Source organism: Coregonus lavaretus (genome assembly GCF_964263955.1).
Source record: "Coregonus lavaretus genome assembly, chromosome: 13".
Classification (NCBI taxonomy): domain Eukaryota; kingdom Metazoa; phylum Chordata; class Actinopteri; order Salmoniformes; family Salmonidae; genus Coregonus; species Coregonus lavaretus.
This window is the reverse complement of record NC_140000.1, coordinates 7,517,532-7,535,094: the sequence shown is the minus strand read 5'-3', so window position 1 is coordinate 7,535,094 and position 17,563 is coordinate 7,517,532. Positions and strand designations below refer to the sequence as shown.

The 17,563-nt window shown below is 46.0% G+C and overlaps 1 pseudogene across 1 annotated transcript; it reads left to right on the top strand.

The window, feature by feature from the left end:
- Nucleotides 1-10,957: 10,957 nt before the first annotated feature.
- On the top strand, nucleotides 10,958-12,242 carry LOC311140155 (SPRY domain-containing SOCS box protein 2-like; annotated as a pseudogene). The gene is made up of 2 exons: nucleotides 10,958-11,664; nucleotides 12,113-12,242. The product of its transcript is annotated as an SPRY domain-containing SOCS box protein 2-like (transcript).
- The last annotated feature ends 5,321 nt before the right edge of the window (nucleotides 12,243-17,563 follow it).

The window sequence follows — 17,563 nt, the reverse complement described above, 5'->3', positions numbered from 1 at the left end:
GCTCCGTTCCTCCCCTCTTTAGCCTCCTGTGTTTGATGTATTTGATACCATTCCACTCATTCCGCTTAATAAGATTTCTGAGCACCACTATAAGACAGGAATAAGACCAAGGCTGCATTCAGTAAGAAAAAATGTAGTGGACAGTTCAATTAAACGGAAAAGGTGCTGTACTGAACGACCAGTTAAAAAACGGGGAGGGGTTGGGTTGTGGGTTCAAAATGCAAAGCCGCCCTTTAAATACGTCACTCTTTGCTTCAAGCCACACCCCGCCACACCCACCAAACAGAGTAAACATACTCAGAGATGAAGAGGAAGAGAGAGGGCCAACTCTGCGGAAAATCTGTCCCTCCGACAGGTGGCGTTTTTTGATTTTTTTGTCCACCAAGCAAAGAGTTTTTGTGTGGAGGTCAATGAGGGCCTGTCGAATTTGGTCAACAAAAAAATTTATGGCTTATTTGCTACGTGAGCTTAATTTTATCGAATAGAAGTTTCGTAATGCTTAAGTTGTTACGAATGTACTGATATAAGTAGGACACGTGACATCCAGGCAACTTTGAGAAAAAAACGCTTTATATTGGAGTTGTCTCGAGATGGCTATGCATATTCATGGCATGAGGATAGTAGCAAAGCATCTCTCCACATTGAATACAGGCGGTTGATGTCAACAGCCCTCGTCGAATATTCAAAAAAGGATTACAACAATGAGATGTATGCACCAATCCAAAGAAAGGATAGGCGGGAGCTAGACAGCCTACCATGCTGCTTTGTGGACAATGACTCCCATTGTTAGGGCGGAGAGACATCTATCTTGTCAGTACATCCATAATCTTTGATGTACCTCAAAGTCTGTTCAAGAATTTACAAGAACGTTTTGGGGAAACGTGTAGTTCAGTACAAACCTTCAATCGAAATGAACGCACCCCATGTCTACTGGCCTACTTATCTAATTGTTTTGCATTTTAAACTGTTATTTAGTTTTTTGTCCATAATTAGGATATGATTTTGTGATTTATATTTCCTTTGCCTGCAGTGGAGGCTACTCAGAAGAGGAAGGGGAAGACCATCCTCCTCAATGAATTTCATTTTTTTTTTTTATGTAAAACATTAAAAAAGTTATCCTTTTTAGATAAAACTATACTAAATATATTCACGTCACCAAATAATTGATTAAAACACATTGTTTTGCAATGAAGGTCTACAGTAGCCTCAACAGCACTCTGTATGGTAGTACCATGGTGTAGCCGGAGGACAGCTAGCTTCTGTCCTCCTCTGGTTATATTGACTTCAATACAAAACCTAGGAGGCTCATGGTTCTCACCCCCTCCATAGGCTTACACAGTAATTATGACAACTTCCGGAGGATGTCCTCCAACCTATCTGTCATGGATACGGCCGAGGCTGCCCCTCCTCCTCGTTCGGGCAGGCTTCGGCGGTCGTCGTCACCGGAGTACTAGCTGCCACCGATCAATGTTTCTGTGTCTCACTAGTTCTGTCTGTATTGTTCACACCTGTTACTCATTAGGCTTATTAGTTTCCCTATATTACCTCTGTTTTCCCTCCTGAGTGTGTGTGTGATTGTTCTTTGTTTTGTCGTCTGTTGAGCTGTTGTTTTTGCTCTTCCCTGCGTGGAGGGTTTGCTATATTTACTTGGAGTCGAGTAAAGCCATTTATTCTCAGTTCTGCACCCAGACGCTGACAGAATCACACACCCGTTATGGAGTCAGCAGGCACGCCCGATCCCAGCACTTCGGTGGAGGAACGCATCCACCAGCACGCGACCATGCTGCAGCGACTAGGTTCGGCTCTGGATCAAGTGATCCACACCATGGATCGATGGGAGAGAGTTGGGTTGTCTACACCTCCTCTTTCGCCGATTTTCTCTTCCATCAAGATCCTCAACCCCTGGGTCCAGTGGTCTTCGTCTCTCGCTCCCGAGGGAATACGATGGGACAGCTGCCGGGTGTAAGGGTTTCCTGCTCCAGGTGGAACTTTACCTGGCCACCATCCACCCGGCTCCCTCGGGATACGAGAGCGTGTCCGCCCTCATCTCCTGTCTGTCGGGCAGAGCCCTGGAATGGGCCAACGCGGAGTGGGGTGGAATAGACGCTGAGTCCGTTCGTTATGAGGATTTTACCCGCTGTTTCCGGGCAGTATTCGATCATCCGCCTGAGGGGAGAGCGGCGGGGGAGCGTCTGTTTCACCTCAGCCAGGGAAGGAGGAGCGCACAGGAATACGCCCTGGATTTCAGGACACTGGCAGCCAGCGCGGGATGGAACGAGAGGGCCCTGATTGATCACTACCGATGCAGTCTACGGGAGGACGTTCGTCGGGAGCTGGCCTGCAGGGACACTAATCTTAACCTGGACCAGCTGGTAGATTTATCGATCCGGCTGGATAACCTGTTGGCTACCCGCGGACGTCCAGATCAGGGTCCGTCCAGTCCATCCCCCAGCACTTCCGAGTCCACACCTATGGAGCTTGGAAGTGCTGATGTGGAGAGACCGAGCAAGGGGGTGGTCTCCTGCATCAACTGTGGCCGCAGAGGACACACTGCGGGCCGGTGCAGGAGAAGACCCTCATGGAATCGAGGCAGCAGGCAGGGTTCTGGGGGATCATCCCAGGTGAGTAGGCACCCAAATCACCCAGAGCTCCCTGTTGCTCACATGATGATTAATGTTATTTTCCCTGAGTTTTCCCCACATTCCCAGCATAGGGCGCTCGTAGATTCCGGCGCAGCTGGGAATTTCATGGACAGATTGGTTGCGCATAGATTAGGGCTTCCTATATTGCCGTTAGATGTGCCCTTCCCCATACGTGCCCTAGATAGTCGCCCATTAGGGTCAGGTATGGTTAGGGAGGTCACAGCTCCACTTCGGATGGAGACACAGGGGGGTCATGAAGAGAGAATTAGTCTCTTCCTTATTGATACCCCTGCGTTTCCCGTGGTGCTGGGCCTTCCCTGGCTAGCCACCCATGACCCCAGTATTTCGTGGCAATAGAGGGCTCTTAAGGGATGGTCACCTCAGTGCTCTGGAAGGTGTGTAGGTGTTTCCGTAGGGGCAACCACGGTGGAGAGTCCAAACCATGTCTCCCCAATGCACATTCCCTCAGAATATGCCGATTTGGCTCTCGCCTTCTGTAAAAGGAAGGCGACTCAATTACCACCCCATCGATGAGGGGATTGTGCGATAGATCTCCGTAAGGGTGCTGCACTTCCCGGGTGTCACGTGTATCCTCTGTCACAGGAGGAGACGGTGGCTATGGAGACATATGTCACCGAATCTCTGGGACAGGGATACATTCGGCCCTCCACCTCCCCTGCCTCCTCAAGTTTATTTTTTGTGAAGAAAAAGGATGGAGGTTTACGCCTGTGCATTGACTATCGAGGTCTAAATCAGATAACTGTAAAATACAGCTATCCTCTTCCTCTCATTGCTAGTATGACGGAGTCATTGCGCGGGGCACGCTTCTTCACAAAATTGGACCTCAGGAGCGCGTACAATCTGATCCGTATCCGGGAGGGGGACGAGTGGAAGACTGCATTTAGTACCACCTCTGGTCACTATGAGTACCTCGTCATGCCGTACGGGTTGATGAATGCTCCCTCAGTCTTTCAATCCTTTGTCGATGAGATTTTCAGGGACCTGCACGGACAGGGTGTAGTGGTGTATATAGATGATATTCTCATATACTCCGCTACACGTGACGAGCATGTGTCCCTGGTGCGCAAGGTGCTTGGTAGACTGTTGGAGCATGACCTGTACGTTAAGGCTGAGAAATGTCTGTTCTTCAGACAGTCCGTCTCCTTCTTAGGATACCGCTTGTCAGAGTCAGGGGTCGAGATGGAGTGTGACCGCATTTCTGCCGTGCGTAATTGGCCGACTCCTACCACGGTAAAGGAGGTGCAGCGATTTTTGGGTTTAGCCAACTACTACCGGAGATTTATCCGGGGCTTTGGCCAGGTAGCAGCTCCCATAACCTCTTTGCTAAAGGGCGGTTCGGTGCGCCTGCAGTGTTCAGTGGAGGCGAACAGGGCTTTTGGTCAGCTGAAGGCGCTGTTCACCACGGCTCCCGTGCTGGCTCATCCGGATCCGTCCTTGCAATTCATAGTCGAGGTGGACGCGTCCGAGGCGGGGATAGGAGCTGTACTGTCTCAGCGCTCGAGTACGCCTCCCAAACTCCGCCCCTGTGCTTTCTTCTCGAAGAAGCTCAGCCCGGCGGAGCAAAACTACGACGTGGGGGATCGGGAGCTGTTAGCTGTTGTGAAAGCTCTTAAGGTGTGGAGACATTGGCTTGAGGGGGCTAAACACCCTTTTCTCATTTTGACTGACCACCGCAATCTGGAGTACATTCGGGCAGCGAGGAGACTGAATCCTTGTCAGGCAAGGTGGGCCATGTTTTTCACGCGTTTTGTGTTCACCCTATCGTATAGACCAGGTTCCCAGAATGCTAAGGCAGACGCTCTGTCCCGGCTATATGACTCAGAGGATCGGACCAGGGAGCCTACTCCCATACTTCCGGCTTCTTGTCTGGTGGCGCCGGTGGTATGGGAGGTTGACGCGGACATCGAGCGGGCGTTACGCACGGAGCACACTCCCCCCCAGTGTCCAGTGGGTCGTGCGTACGTTCCGTCCGAGGTTCGCGATCGTTTGATTTATTGGGCTCACACGTCACCTTCTTCTGGCCATCCTGGCATTGGTCGGACAGTGCGCTGTCTTAGTGGGAAGTGCTGGTGGCCCACCTTAGCTCAGGACGTGAGGGTTTATGTTTCTTCCTGTTCGGTGTGCGCTCAGTGCAAGACACCTAGACACCTGCCCAGAGGTAAATTACAACCTCTTCCCGTTCCACAGCGGCCGTGGTCACACCTATCGGTGGACTTTGTTACAGATCTTCCTCCGTCACAGGGTAACACCACGATCCTGGTCGTTGTGGATCGGTTTTCTAAGTCCTGTCGTCTCATTCCTTTGCCCGGTCTCCCTATTGCCCTACAGACCGCAGAGGCCCTGTTTACACACGTCTTCCGGCACTAGGGGGTGCCTGAGGATATAGTGTCTGATCGGGGTCCCCAGTTCACATCGAGGGTCTGGAAGGCGTTTATGGACCATCTGGGGGTCTCGGTCAGCCTGACCTCAGGTTTTCACCCCGAGAGTAATGGGGAGGTGGAAAGAGTAAACCAGGATGTGGGTAGGTTTCTGAGGTCGTATTGCCAGGACCGGCAGGGGGATTGGTCAGTTTACATCCCCTGGGCAGAAATGACACCAAATTCCCTCCGCCACTCCTCCACTGACCTGTCTCCCTTTCAGTGTGTACTAGGTTACCAGCCGGTCCTGGCACCGTGGCATCAGAGCCAGATCGAGGCTCCTGCGGTGGATGAATGGTTTCGGCGCTCGGAGGAGACATGGAACGCTGCCCATGTACGCCTGCAAAGGGCGATTAGGAGACAGAAGGCGAGTGCCGACCGCCACCGCAGTGAGGCTCCGGTTTATGCACCGGGGGACCGGGTCTGGCTCTCGACCCGAAACCTGCCCCTTCGCCTGCCCTGCCGGAAGATGGGTCGGTGGTTTGTGGGGCCCTTTAAAGTCCTGAGGAGGTTGAACGAGGTTTGTTATAGGTTACAGCTCCCCCCTGATTACCGTATTAACCCCTCGTTCCATGTGTCTCTCCTCAGGCCGGTGGTAGCTGGTCCGCTCCAGGAGTCCGAGGTGCGGGAGGTTCCTCCGCCCCCATTGGACATTGAGGGGGCACCGGCGTACTCGGTCCGTTCCATCATGGATTCGAGGCGTCGGGTTGGAGGCCTGCAGTATCTCGTGGAATGGGAGGGGTACGGTCCGGAGGAACGGAGCTGGGTTCCCAGGAGGGACATCCTCGATCCCTCCTTGTTAAGGGAGTTCCATCGTCGTCATCCGACTCGCCCTGCTCCGCGTCCTCCTGGCCGTCCCCGAGGCCGGTGTCGACGCACGGCTGGAGCCACGCGTCAGGGGGGGGGTACTGTCACGGATACGGCCGAGGCTGCCCCTCCTCCTCGTTCGGGCAGGCTTCGGCGGTCGTCGTCACCGGAGTACTAGCTGCCACCGATCAATGTTTCTGTGTCTCACTAGTTCTGTCTGTGTTGTTCACACCTGTTACTCATTAGGCTTATTAGTTTCCCTATATTACCTCTGTTTTCCCTCCTGAGTGTGTGTGATTGTTCTTTGTTACGTCGTCTGTTGAGCTGTTGTTTTTGCTCATCCCTGCGTGGAGGGTTTGCTATATTTACTTGGAGTCGAGTAAAGCCATTTATTCTCAGTTCTGTGTCCTGCGCCTGATTCCGTTTCCCCACTGCACCCAGACGCTGACACTATCAGAGCTCTTGCAGCATGAACTGACATGTTGTCCACCCAATCAAAGGATCAAAGGATGAATCTAGTACTGAAAGCATAAGCTACAGCTAGCTAGCACTGCATTGCATAAAATGTGGTGAAAAGTTGTCTCAAAGAGAGAGAAAGACAATAGTTGAACAGTTTTGAACAAATTAATTTCTTCAAAAATGAAGGAGACGCAAGAGATAGAAAGAGAGAGAGAGATTTCGCCATGTTTTTCCCACTTTCAGTTTCACTAACTTAGAGTGAGGGAAAAAAGTATTTGATACCCTGCTGATTTTGTACGTTTGCCCACTGACAAAGACATGATCAGTCTATAATTTTAATGGTAGGTTTATTTGAACAGTGAGAGACAGAATAACAACAAAAAAATCCAGAAAAACGCATGTCAAAAATGTTATAAATTGATTTGCATTTTAATGAGGGAAATAAGTATTTGACCCCTCTGCAAAACATGACTTAGTACTTAGTGGCAAAACCCTTGTTGGCAATCACAGAGGTCAGACGTTTCTTGTAGTTGGCCACCAGGTTTGCACACATCTCAGAAAGGATTTTGTCCCACTCCTCTTTGCAGATCTTCTCCAAGTCATTAATGTTTCGAGCCTGACGTTTGGAAAACTCGAACCTTCAGCTCCCTCCACAGATTTTCTTTGGGATTAAGGTCTGGAGACTGGCTAGGCCACTCCAGGACCTTAATGTGCTTCTTCTTGAGCCACTCCTTTGTTGACTTGGCCGTGTGTTTTGGGTCATTGTCATGCTGGAATACCCATTCACGACCAATTTTCAATGCCCTGGCTGAGGGAAGGAGGTTCTCACCCAAGATTTGACGGTACATGGCCACGTCCATCGTCCCTTTGATGCGGTGAAGTTATCCTGTCCCCTTAGCAGAAAAACACCCCCAAAGCATAATGTTTCCACCTCCATGTTTGACGTTGGGGATGGTGTTCTTGGGGTCATAGGCAGCATTCCTCCTCCTCCAAACACGGCGAGTTGAGTTGATGCCAAAGAGCTAAATTTTGGTCTCATCTGACCACAACACTTTCACCCAGTTCTCCTCTGAATCATTCAGATGTTCATTGGCAAACTTCAGACGGACCTGTATATGTGCTTTCTTGAGCAGGGGGACCTTGCGGGCACTGCAGGATTTCAGTCATTCACGGCGTAGTGTGTTACCAATTGTTTTCTTGGTGACTATGGTCCCAGCTGCCTTGAGATCATTGACAAGATCCTCCCGTGTAGTTCTGGGCTGATTCCTCACCGTTCTCATGATCATTGCAACTCCACAAGGTGAGATTGACAGTTATTTTGTGTTTCTTCCATTTGCGAATAATCGCACCAACTGTTGTCACCTTCTCACCAAGCTGCTTGGCGATGGTCTTGTAGCCCATTCCAGCCTTGTGTAGGTCTACAATCTTGTCCCTGACATCCTTGGAGAGCTCTTTGGTCTTGGCCATGGTGGAGAGTTTGGAATCTGATTAATTGATTGCTTCTGTGGACAGGTGTCTTTTATACAGGTAACAAACTGAGATTAGGAGCACTCCCTTTAAGAGTGTGCACCTAATCTCAGCTCGTTACCTGTATAAAAGAAACCTGGGAGCCAGAAATCTTTCTGATTGAGAGGGGGTCAAATACTTATTTCCCTCATTAAAATGCAAATCAATTTATAACATTTTTTACATGCGTTTTTCTGGATTTTTTTGTTGTTATTCTGTCTCTCACTGTTCAAATAAACCTACCATTCAAATTATAGACTGATCATTTATTTGTCAGTGGGCAAACATACAAAATCAGCAGGGGATCAAATACTTTTTTCCCTCACTGTAGCTAGCAAATGCAGCTAGCTAGTTTAGCCTACTCAAACACCCTGCTCAAATAGAGGGATGCTATGTTAGCTAGCTGGCTATAAATATCCAACACAACAATGGAACTCTTCCAAGTCAAGGTAAGCTTTTGGTTTTACTAATTTATTGCCACCGGGGCCCACCGGTTTAACTGCTAAACTGCTTACTGACTATACACTGTAATGTTACTGCATGATTGTAGCGGGTTTACTAACGCGTTAGTTCTATTGGGTTATGTTGACTATGACTTTACTTTAGCTAATATGGTGACAACTATGTAGGCTGTGTGCAGCGATTATGATATGGTTTGTCTTGGAAAGGTTGTTTCGCCTGGTCACATACAGCTGATGTGTTGTGCATTGATGTCCACAAATGAAGGGGAGAGTGCATAGATGCGAGAAGGAATACAACGTGGCTGCTATGAAAGTGAACTGTGTTTATCTGTGATCAGTGGTGTATTCATTCCGCCGATTCTGTTGAAAAAAGTTTATTAAACAGAAGCAAACAGAATGAATAGGGGAGAAAAATACCTGAATTTGTCCAATAGAAACTCTAGTTTGCAACTGTTGGACTACTGATTACACCCTAGATCCGCTAGATGCAGGCAAGAGTGTGCAAGGCGGTATTGAATGTGTCACTGTCTGTCCATGTCAACCTGTGTGCACCTATGTTGTAAACTTTCATTCATAGGCTAGGTTGTAGCAACCTCATGATGGGTATAGGGAAAATTAGAGTATCATGTAGTAGCCTAAACCTATCAATGTTACATTGAACTGGGTGAATGGAATATGAATGACAGTCATCCAATATACTATAATAGAAATAAGGTCCTCCCTCAGCTTAAAATGCACCGACCGCCACTGTTTGCCTGAATGATAACATGTTCTTTAGAAATAAAAACACAAAGTAAAAAAACATAGCCTACTGTTGAGATCATGACAGAAGTGTGTGAGCTGTAGCAAGCGGTAGGCTATAACTGATACGGTAAACGTTTAGCATACCTACTGAACTACAGACACGAAAATGAACTCGGAAAATAACCAGCCACTACCTACAGAGGACGCGCAGCAATTGATAGTCTTTCTGCGCATGCTCTCTCTCTCTCGAAATATGAGCCGCTTCTGGTTCTATTTTATTTTTCTATTTTTCTCAATTAAAAGCCCAAGCCTCATCCTCTTCGTCTGTTTCGCGGTGTAGGTGTTCATCCACTACAGGACGCGATAAAGAAAGACGCGGAGAAAGGGAGGGGAAGATGGAGAAAGAGGAGAGTAGGATGAGGGAGGGAGCCAGCCAGGAGTACATTTACATTACATTTACATTTTAGTCATTTAGCAGACGCTCTTAACCAGAGCGACTTACAGGAGCAATTAGGGTTAAGTGCCTTGCTCAAGGGCACATAACGTCATTTAGCAGACGCTCTTAGCCAGAGCGACTCACAAATTGGTGCGTTCACCCTATAGCCAGTGGGATAACCACTTTACAATTTGGGGGGGGGGGGGGGGGGGGGGTAGGCCTATTCCTTCACTATAGGAGTGAAGGAATAGGCCTATAGTCTAATATACAGTCGATGTGAGAAAGGCTGTTGATGTTTTAATACACAATCATGCATGATGCATGCATTAAAAAATAATAGGCTGCAGGTTATGTTTACCTCCTGTTATGACATACTGTCCGTTGTTTGTTTGTCTCATAATCTCTCGCATATCCATCACTTCACTATTTAGGTCACATAATCTCGTGCCCTTGCACTGCCAATCTGTGTGACGTGGTTCTGAGATGTCGGAGTGTGCTGTTCTCTCAGCCGAGGTCGTCAGACACACTGGATGGGATGGTTACGTTACCGGACATTGATAACCGCTGCAGACACACGCGTCCAGCGGGGGGCGATAAGGGGAGTTTATAAAAACATGGTGATGACTGACCATGTCCATTAGTACGAGAGACAACAACTCAGCGCGAGAGAAAGTGTGGTAAGCTACTTTCTATTTACCTAAACAAGTTAGCCTATGTTTATTGATCCAACGACCATTCCTCCAAACAATCCCCATCTGATTAACCTGATTTAATGTAGAATTTTCTGGGAGAGATTATAGTGATCTACATTACATAATTGTTTTAATTAAAGGACCTATATGTAGTATTTTTGTATTTCAATTTCAGAAAATGGCCTTAATATATCTTCAGTAATAGTGGAATGATAGTGTTTCACAATATTTCTTCCCCAAAAAAAGTCATTGGGCCCACACAAAATTGCATTTAAATGGTGCAGCCTTCTTATTGGTCAACAAAAGACAGACCTTCTCTTTTTGTCAAATTGATTGGGGCCAACAAATCTCTTGTTGTCAATTCAACAAAGGACCAGTCAATTTACCAAGAGATTTGCTGGCCCCAGTCAATTTGACTACAAGAGACGGTTCATTGTTGAATTGCTACACGTAGCCTAGTACCTTTAAATGGTATGAATAATACTTTATGACTTTGGCCAGCCTTGATTCAAAATCCTGCTGTCATGACTCATGTCAAGACAGAAAAGTATAGGCTACCTCAGTACAAGTTCATGTTATACATTTGTCCTTTATGTTCTTATCATAGGATAGGATCATTAACTTGTGATGAATGACATCACTGTGAAATGTGGATTGCTCGAATGAGAATTGACTCAGTCTAACGTGATGTCTGTTTTCTCCACAGCCTTGAAAAACCCTAGCTCAGCCAGTGTCTGAGTAGTGAATATTGTGTGTGTGTGTGTAGGCTATAATGGGTCTGGCACTGTCTGGCTGGCTGGGTGGCATCCCAGCCAAGATGAAGAAGGATGCTCCCTCCTCTTCCTCCTTCCTCCCACTGTCCATCCCTACCTCCTCCCACCTTTCACTGCTCCTAAACTCCTTTCTCGTTGCCCCTGGAGACCCCCGGTGCCGCTGGAGCCCCACACACCGTTCACCTCACTTCCTGCTGTCCCCGTGCGGGGAGGAAGTGACACGTGCACCCACCCAGCAGAGCAGCGACGGGGCTCGGGGGGAGAAGGGGGAGAGGGGAGGACTGCACGTATGGGAGGTGCTGTGGAGCCCCGCCCACAGAGGAAGTCATGCTGTGATTGGTGTATCCACGGAGCACTGCCCGCTGCAAACCTCCGGTTACACTGCACTGGTGGGCGGAGACTCACAGTCCTGGGGATGGGAACTCACAACCAATCAGCTGTGGCATGCAGGGCGAGCCCTGCAGAGGTACCCCGGGGAGAGAGGGGTGCAGGCAGGAGAGCGATCTGTGTCCACCCCCTCACCCTGTCCCGGAGCACGTGCTGCTGGTTCTGGACAGGGACGCAGGAACTCTGGGATATGTGGTAGATGACTGCTTCCTGGGCGTGGCCTTTAAGGACCTCCCCCGAGGGGTGGAGCTGTTCCCAGCCGTCAGCAGCGTAAGGGATGAAGCCTCCATACGACTATGCTACCTCAATGGAGCTACCCGTGAGTATAACCTCATCATTATAATACAATACAATGTAACTTTATTGTACCTTGGTGTGTTGCTTGGCTTTTATAGCATCAACACAGACAGGCAACATTTACCACAATATTACAGCTACCAAACTAAACACAGTGCAACTAACACAACTAAAACAGTTCAGAACTATTCATGATGCCCTTAAACCCAAACATGCCCATGCCAAGTACTTATGTTTAAATCAGTGGAGGCTACTGAGGGGAGAACGGCTCATAATAATGGCTGGAACGTAGCCAATGGAATGACATCAAACCATGTGTTTGATGTATTTGATACCATTCCACCTATTCCGCTCCAGCCATTACCACGAGCCTGTCCTCCCCAATTAAGGTGCCACCAACCTCCTGTGGTTTGCATGTATGTTTGTTACATTTCTCTCTCTCTTTCCTTCCTTCCCTCTCTTTCTCTCAGGTCGAGCCTCCTGCACTGTTGGCTCTCTGCGGTCTGTCCATCCATGTGTCCATGGGGAAAGAGAGAGACTCAGACAGACAGACTGCCTCTGCCTCTTCCTCTTCAGCGCTACCTCCTGCCCAGCATGTGACTTGCACACACAAACACACACACACACACACACACACACACACACACACACACACACACACACACACACACACACACACACACACACACACACACACACACACACACACACACACACACACACTGTATGGAGTAAATAGGAATGTTCTCACTGACACAATGTCCATATACTGCTAAATTATAGAACCAATTTATTACAACCATGATATTGTTGGATTGTAAAATACACCTGCTTTTTTTTACTATATTTATATTGAATAATTTATGAATTTATGTTAAATCTATTGCTGTTTGTTTAAAAATGATATTTATTTATTACATATCTGATATTACAGGCTGCCATAACTCCTGTCCTGGGGCTCATTGTTATTGTTCAAGTCTTCTCTACCTCATGTTCTCACACACACATACAGGATGGTTGGTTTAGACAACAAAGTATAACAAAAAAACTCATGAAATAGGTTAGGATAGCACACTGCTGATGTGAGTAATATTGAACAATCTGTTTTTTTTGTCCTCTTAGAATAAACTTATATCACACAAACAATCATCACACATGTACCCTCACAGCCTTCATTCAGTTCTGAACCCATGCTTTAGCAGAGATGGAATAGGAAGCGAGACATGCCACACCCAGTGGTGTAGTGGTGCATGGAGAAGTGGGTATACTCAAACGGCCCGCCCGGCGAAGGAAAGGTGCCCTGTGTGAAAGATCCTATGAGAAACAGTGACATACACTCTGAATGACCTAAAATGATCAATCCCATATTGGTCTTTCACAGTCAGGCCAATCCAAGCTGTACTGTGCAGTAGGCTAATAGTAGTACCTATTATTGAAACAGATAAACTGAGTCAGAAATTCACAGGTTTCAGATTTTCCCCAATTTCTTCATGGTTTCGTTCTCAAAGGCACTTTATTTTTATTTATTTTTGGCAACATTGTATGTTTTAAGTCTATAACAATGCTTTAACCACATCTGGAGACCACTTTTGAGGTCTTTTGAGGCACCTAGCAGTGTTTCTGTAGCACATGAGATGGAGTTTGCAAAATAAATGGCCACTGGATTGATGCAAATAATCATGATATCATTCTGACAGGTATGGATGCGTTCTCCTGTTCTATTGTTGTTGTTTTTTACTTTCTTTCATTGTCTAGCAGCCCAAGGAATGATCCTAATCATATTAGCAACCCATGACAGTTATTGCATCTTTAAATCCCCCCTCTTTCTAACAGATATTTCCATCTCTGTTCATACCCTTACAAAAAAAGATTGCAGTTTTGAAACTGCAGTAAAAGTGCAGTAACTGCAGTCGACTGTGGTATTTTGGACGCAGTAATTGCATAATAACTGCAGTGTACTTCAGTTGAACTGCAGTTATACTGCACTCTAACTGCAGTTACACTGCAAAATTACTGCAGTAAAAAAACAGTGTTATTTTGGATGCAGTATTTGCAGCATACTGCAGTAATACTGCACTCTAACTGCAGTTATACTGCACTCTGACTGCAATCTTTTTTTGTAAGGGTGAAACAGCGCATGTGCGGTGCGCATTTTAGAAAGGTGGTTTCCCGCAAATTGTATTTTGGAACATTCACGTGTAGGCCTACTGCCATTTGTCCATTGCTGCGCCTAAAATGTGAATAAATAATATTTTATCAACATTTTAAGCTAAACAGTCCGATCTTTTCCATCAGCCCTAGTAATTGATATGGCGGATACCTCCACTACACTACTTTGATACGTATCAGTGGGGATTGAGAAGTGAGTTTACACAATGCCCACCGAAAACTAAATGGGTATATGGCGTATACCTGCGTATACCCACCACTACACCACTGCCACTCTCTAATTTTTTCTGGTTCATACAGTGCCTTGCAAAAGTATTGATCCGCCTTGGAGTTTTTCCTATTTTGTTGCATTACAACCTGTAATTAAAATTTATTTTTATTTGGATTTCATGTCATGTACATACACAAAATAGTCAAAATTGGTGAAGTGAAATGAAAAAAATAACTTGTTTCAAAAAATTCTAAAAAATAAATAACGGAAAAGTGGTGTGTGCATATGTATTCACTCCCTTTGCTATGAAGCCCCTAAATAAGATCTGGTGCAACCAATTACCTTCAGAAGTCACATAATTAGTTAAATAAAGTCCACCTGTGTGCAATCTAAGTGTCACATGATCTGTCACATGATCTCAGTATATATATATATATTAGGGCTGTCAAATGATTAAAATTTTTAATCAAATTAATCAGAATTTTCAGTGGATTAATCATGATTAATCACTATTTGCAATTACACCTGAATCCTAACCATTTTTTTTCTGAAATGCATACCAAAAGATAAATAACAGGACACAGATACATAATTTTCATATTATGTCTGTTTATTAACACAGCCAAATAATGGTGTTTTAAATCAAGCTGAAACATACTACACACCATAATATTTGTCTTTGTAATGTTCCATCACTTCCTCTTTGGCATTCCTCTTAACCAGGATGTACAATTTACAGTATTCAATTGAACAAAAAGCAATAAATGTAGTCAAATCATAACAGTGACCTACCACATTTTTGCACAATTTGAGTCATCTGTGGAAAAAAACATTTTCAATAAAACTTTTAAATCAAACCAAAGAACAATCTTTTACCTTTTCCTCCATTCTTTAATCCAGTTGCTCAAAAATCCAGTTGCTAACTACTATAACATGTTGCACTGAAACTGGTCTTTTTGTTTGAACATCACCTTTCAAATCTACTGAGCTTCATCATCTTTCAGCCAGTTGCTGAGGCAAACTAACTTGTTCACATTTTCTGAAAGTAAAGCTGACCTTTTCTTGTTCACAATGTGACCTGCAACTGAGAAAAGTCGTTCACAGGGAACAGTGGTTGCAGGAGTGGCTAGATATTTGTGAGCTAGTGAGGCCAGCTTCTCATGGGCTCCTGAATGAGATGCCCACCACCTCAAGGGGCAGTCCTCCAATTTAATGGTGGGCTCTGCTCTGTACCTCTGTATGGCAGGTTGGACCTCTTCATCTTCTGATTCTGAATCTGAGCCCATTTGCAGAAGGGTGATTTTCTTCCTGGGTGGCCCATCATCATGTGTCTGTGAAGACCTTCTGGGTGATTCTTGTTGCAGCATCCCTTCAAGTGTGGTCCACACCTCTTCCCTGTCTGTCTTGGGCAGGCATTTCAAGTCTTTGAAACGAGGATCCAAAACTGTAGCAATCTGGAGCCATGCATTGTTGAGCTGTTCTTGACGGGATGCTAGGTCCTCCTTGAACTTGGTCTTGAATCTCACCACATATGCAGGGTCCTCATCACAGGCTTCCATCTTGAGACGCAAGTGGCAGAGAGAAGGTAGTACCACAGAACAGGAGACATAGGCCTCTCCACCCAGGAGCTCAGTTACATACCTACGCACACAAACACACACATGCACACAGAGACAGTGTATTATTAGAACAGTGGTTATCAACATATTATTATTATTATTATTATTATCATCATCATTATTTTTTACATAGATACATGTTATTGATATTTGACTTGGTTTAATTCATTCCAGAAAATAATCAAAGCGATGTTATTTGATAAGTTACAGACTGATTTACCTGCATGGCTCTAGAAGTGTCTCCAGCCTCTGCAGTTTATCCCACTCTGCTGCGGTCGGCAAAACGAGTTTGTGCTCCTGATTGTCCAGGGCTGCGATGACAGCCTCTTTATTTCTGCTCACGCGCTTGACCATTTCCAGCGTCGAATTCCAACGTGTTGGAACATCCTGGATCAATGGCTCTTGCTTCTTTCCCAGGCTGACTTGTTGTGCTTGAAGCGCCGCAGCATTTGCTGGGCTGTGCTTAAAATGACCGACAACTTTGCGAGCCTTGGCCAAAGCATTTACAAAGCCGCTGTCAGCAAGACTCACTGTGACACTTCTCTGCACCATGTGAGCGACACAGTTCATGTGTTCATAGCGTGTAAGTCGAATTGCGGCAACCATGTTGCGTGCACTGTCAGTCCCAATGGTTGTAGTCTTGCCCTCGATGTCCCACTCACGTGCAACAGACAGGAACTGTTCTTTACAAGCCTCCGCAAAATGACGCTCCTCAGTTTTTAATATAGTCAGCGCAAAAGACTTCAGTTCCCACGTGTCACTGATTAAATGTGCAGTTACTCCGAGGTAATTGTTGTTACTCACTGATGTCCAATGGTCTCCTGTCAGGGCGATATGATTTACTTGAGCCAAGACCTCTTTCCTTTTTTCTTTTTCGTTTTCATAGAGCTCGTGGATTTTCTTCATAACTGTGGCTCTTGACGGTGGCTTATAGAATGAGTCTTGAGACGCCACTTGCAAAACATCAAGGAAACCTGAGTCTTCTACAATGCTAATGGGTCTACAATCCTTTGCAATCCATTTTGCTATTGTGTTGGTCAAATTATCTGAGGTTGATTTTGTTAATTGCCTGCAAACATTCAGCGTGGTCTGGCGCAAACCACTTGCTGAATCTGACGGCCCAGCAAACGCATGTTTGGCGTTGACATGGTACTTCAAGCTTGAACAGCTCCGGTGAAATTGAAACTCCTTCTTACAAATCTTGCAAATAACCTTCTACTTGTTAACTGTACCATCATCATTCTTTTTATATTTGAATCCGTCAATAGGCCCACTTTGCTCACCTTGCTCCATCTCGCCTCTAGCTCCCAACCACTTTCCTGACCTGAATAATTTGTCACACTGCGCATGCGTGAAATGCGTTAAAAAAATTGACGTAATTAACAGCAAACAACTAATTAACGTCGTTAACGCGCTATTTTTGACAGCCCTAATATATATATATATATATATATATACACCTGTTCTGAAAGGCCCCAGAGTCTGTAACACCACCAAGCAAAGGGCACCACCAAGCAAGCAGCACCATGAAGACCAAGGAGCTCAGGGACAAAGTTGTGGAGAAGTACAGATCAGGAGTTGGGTTATAAAAAAATATCAGAAACTTTGAACATCCCACGGAGCACCATTAAATCCATTATTAAAAAATGGAAAGAATATGGCACCACAACAAACCTGCCAAGAGAGGGCCGCCCACCAAAACTCACGGCCCAGGCAAGGAGGGCATTAATCAGAGAGGCAACAAAGAGACCAAAGATAATCCACAGCGGAGATTGGATTATCTGTCCATAGGACCACTTTAAGCCATACACTCCACAGAGCTGGGCTTTACGGGAGAGTGGACAGAAAAAAGCCATTGCTTAAAGAAAAAAATAAGCAAACACATTTGGTGTTCGCCAAAAGGCATGTGGGAGACTCCCCAA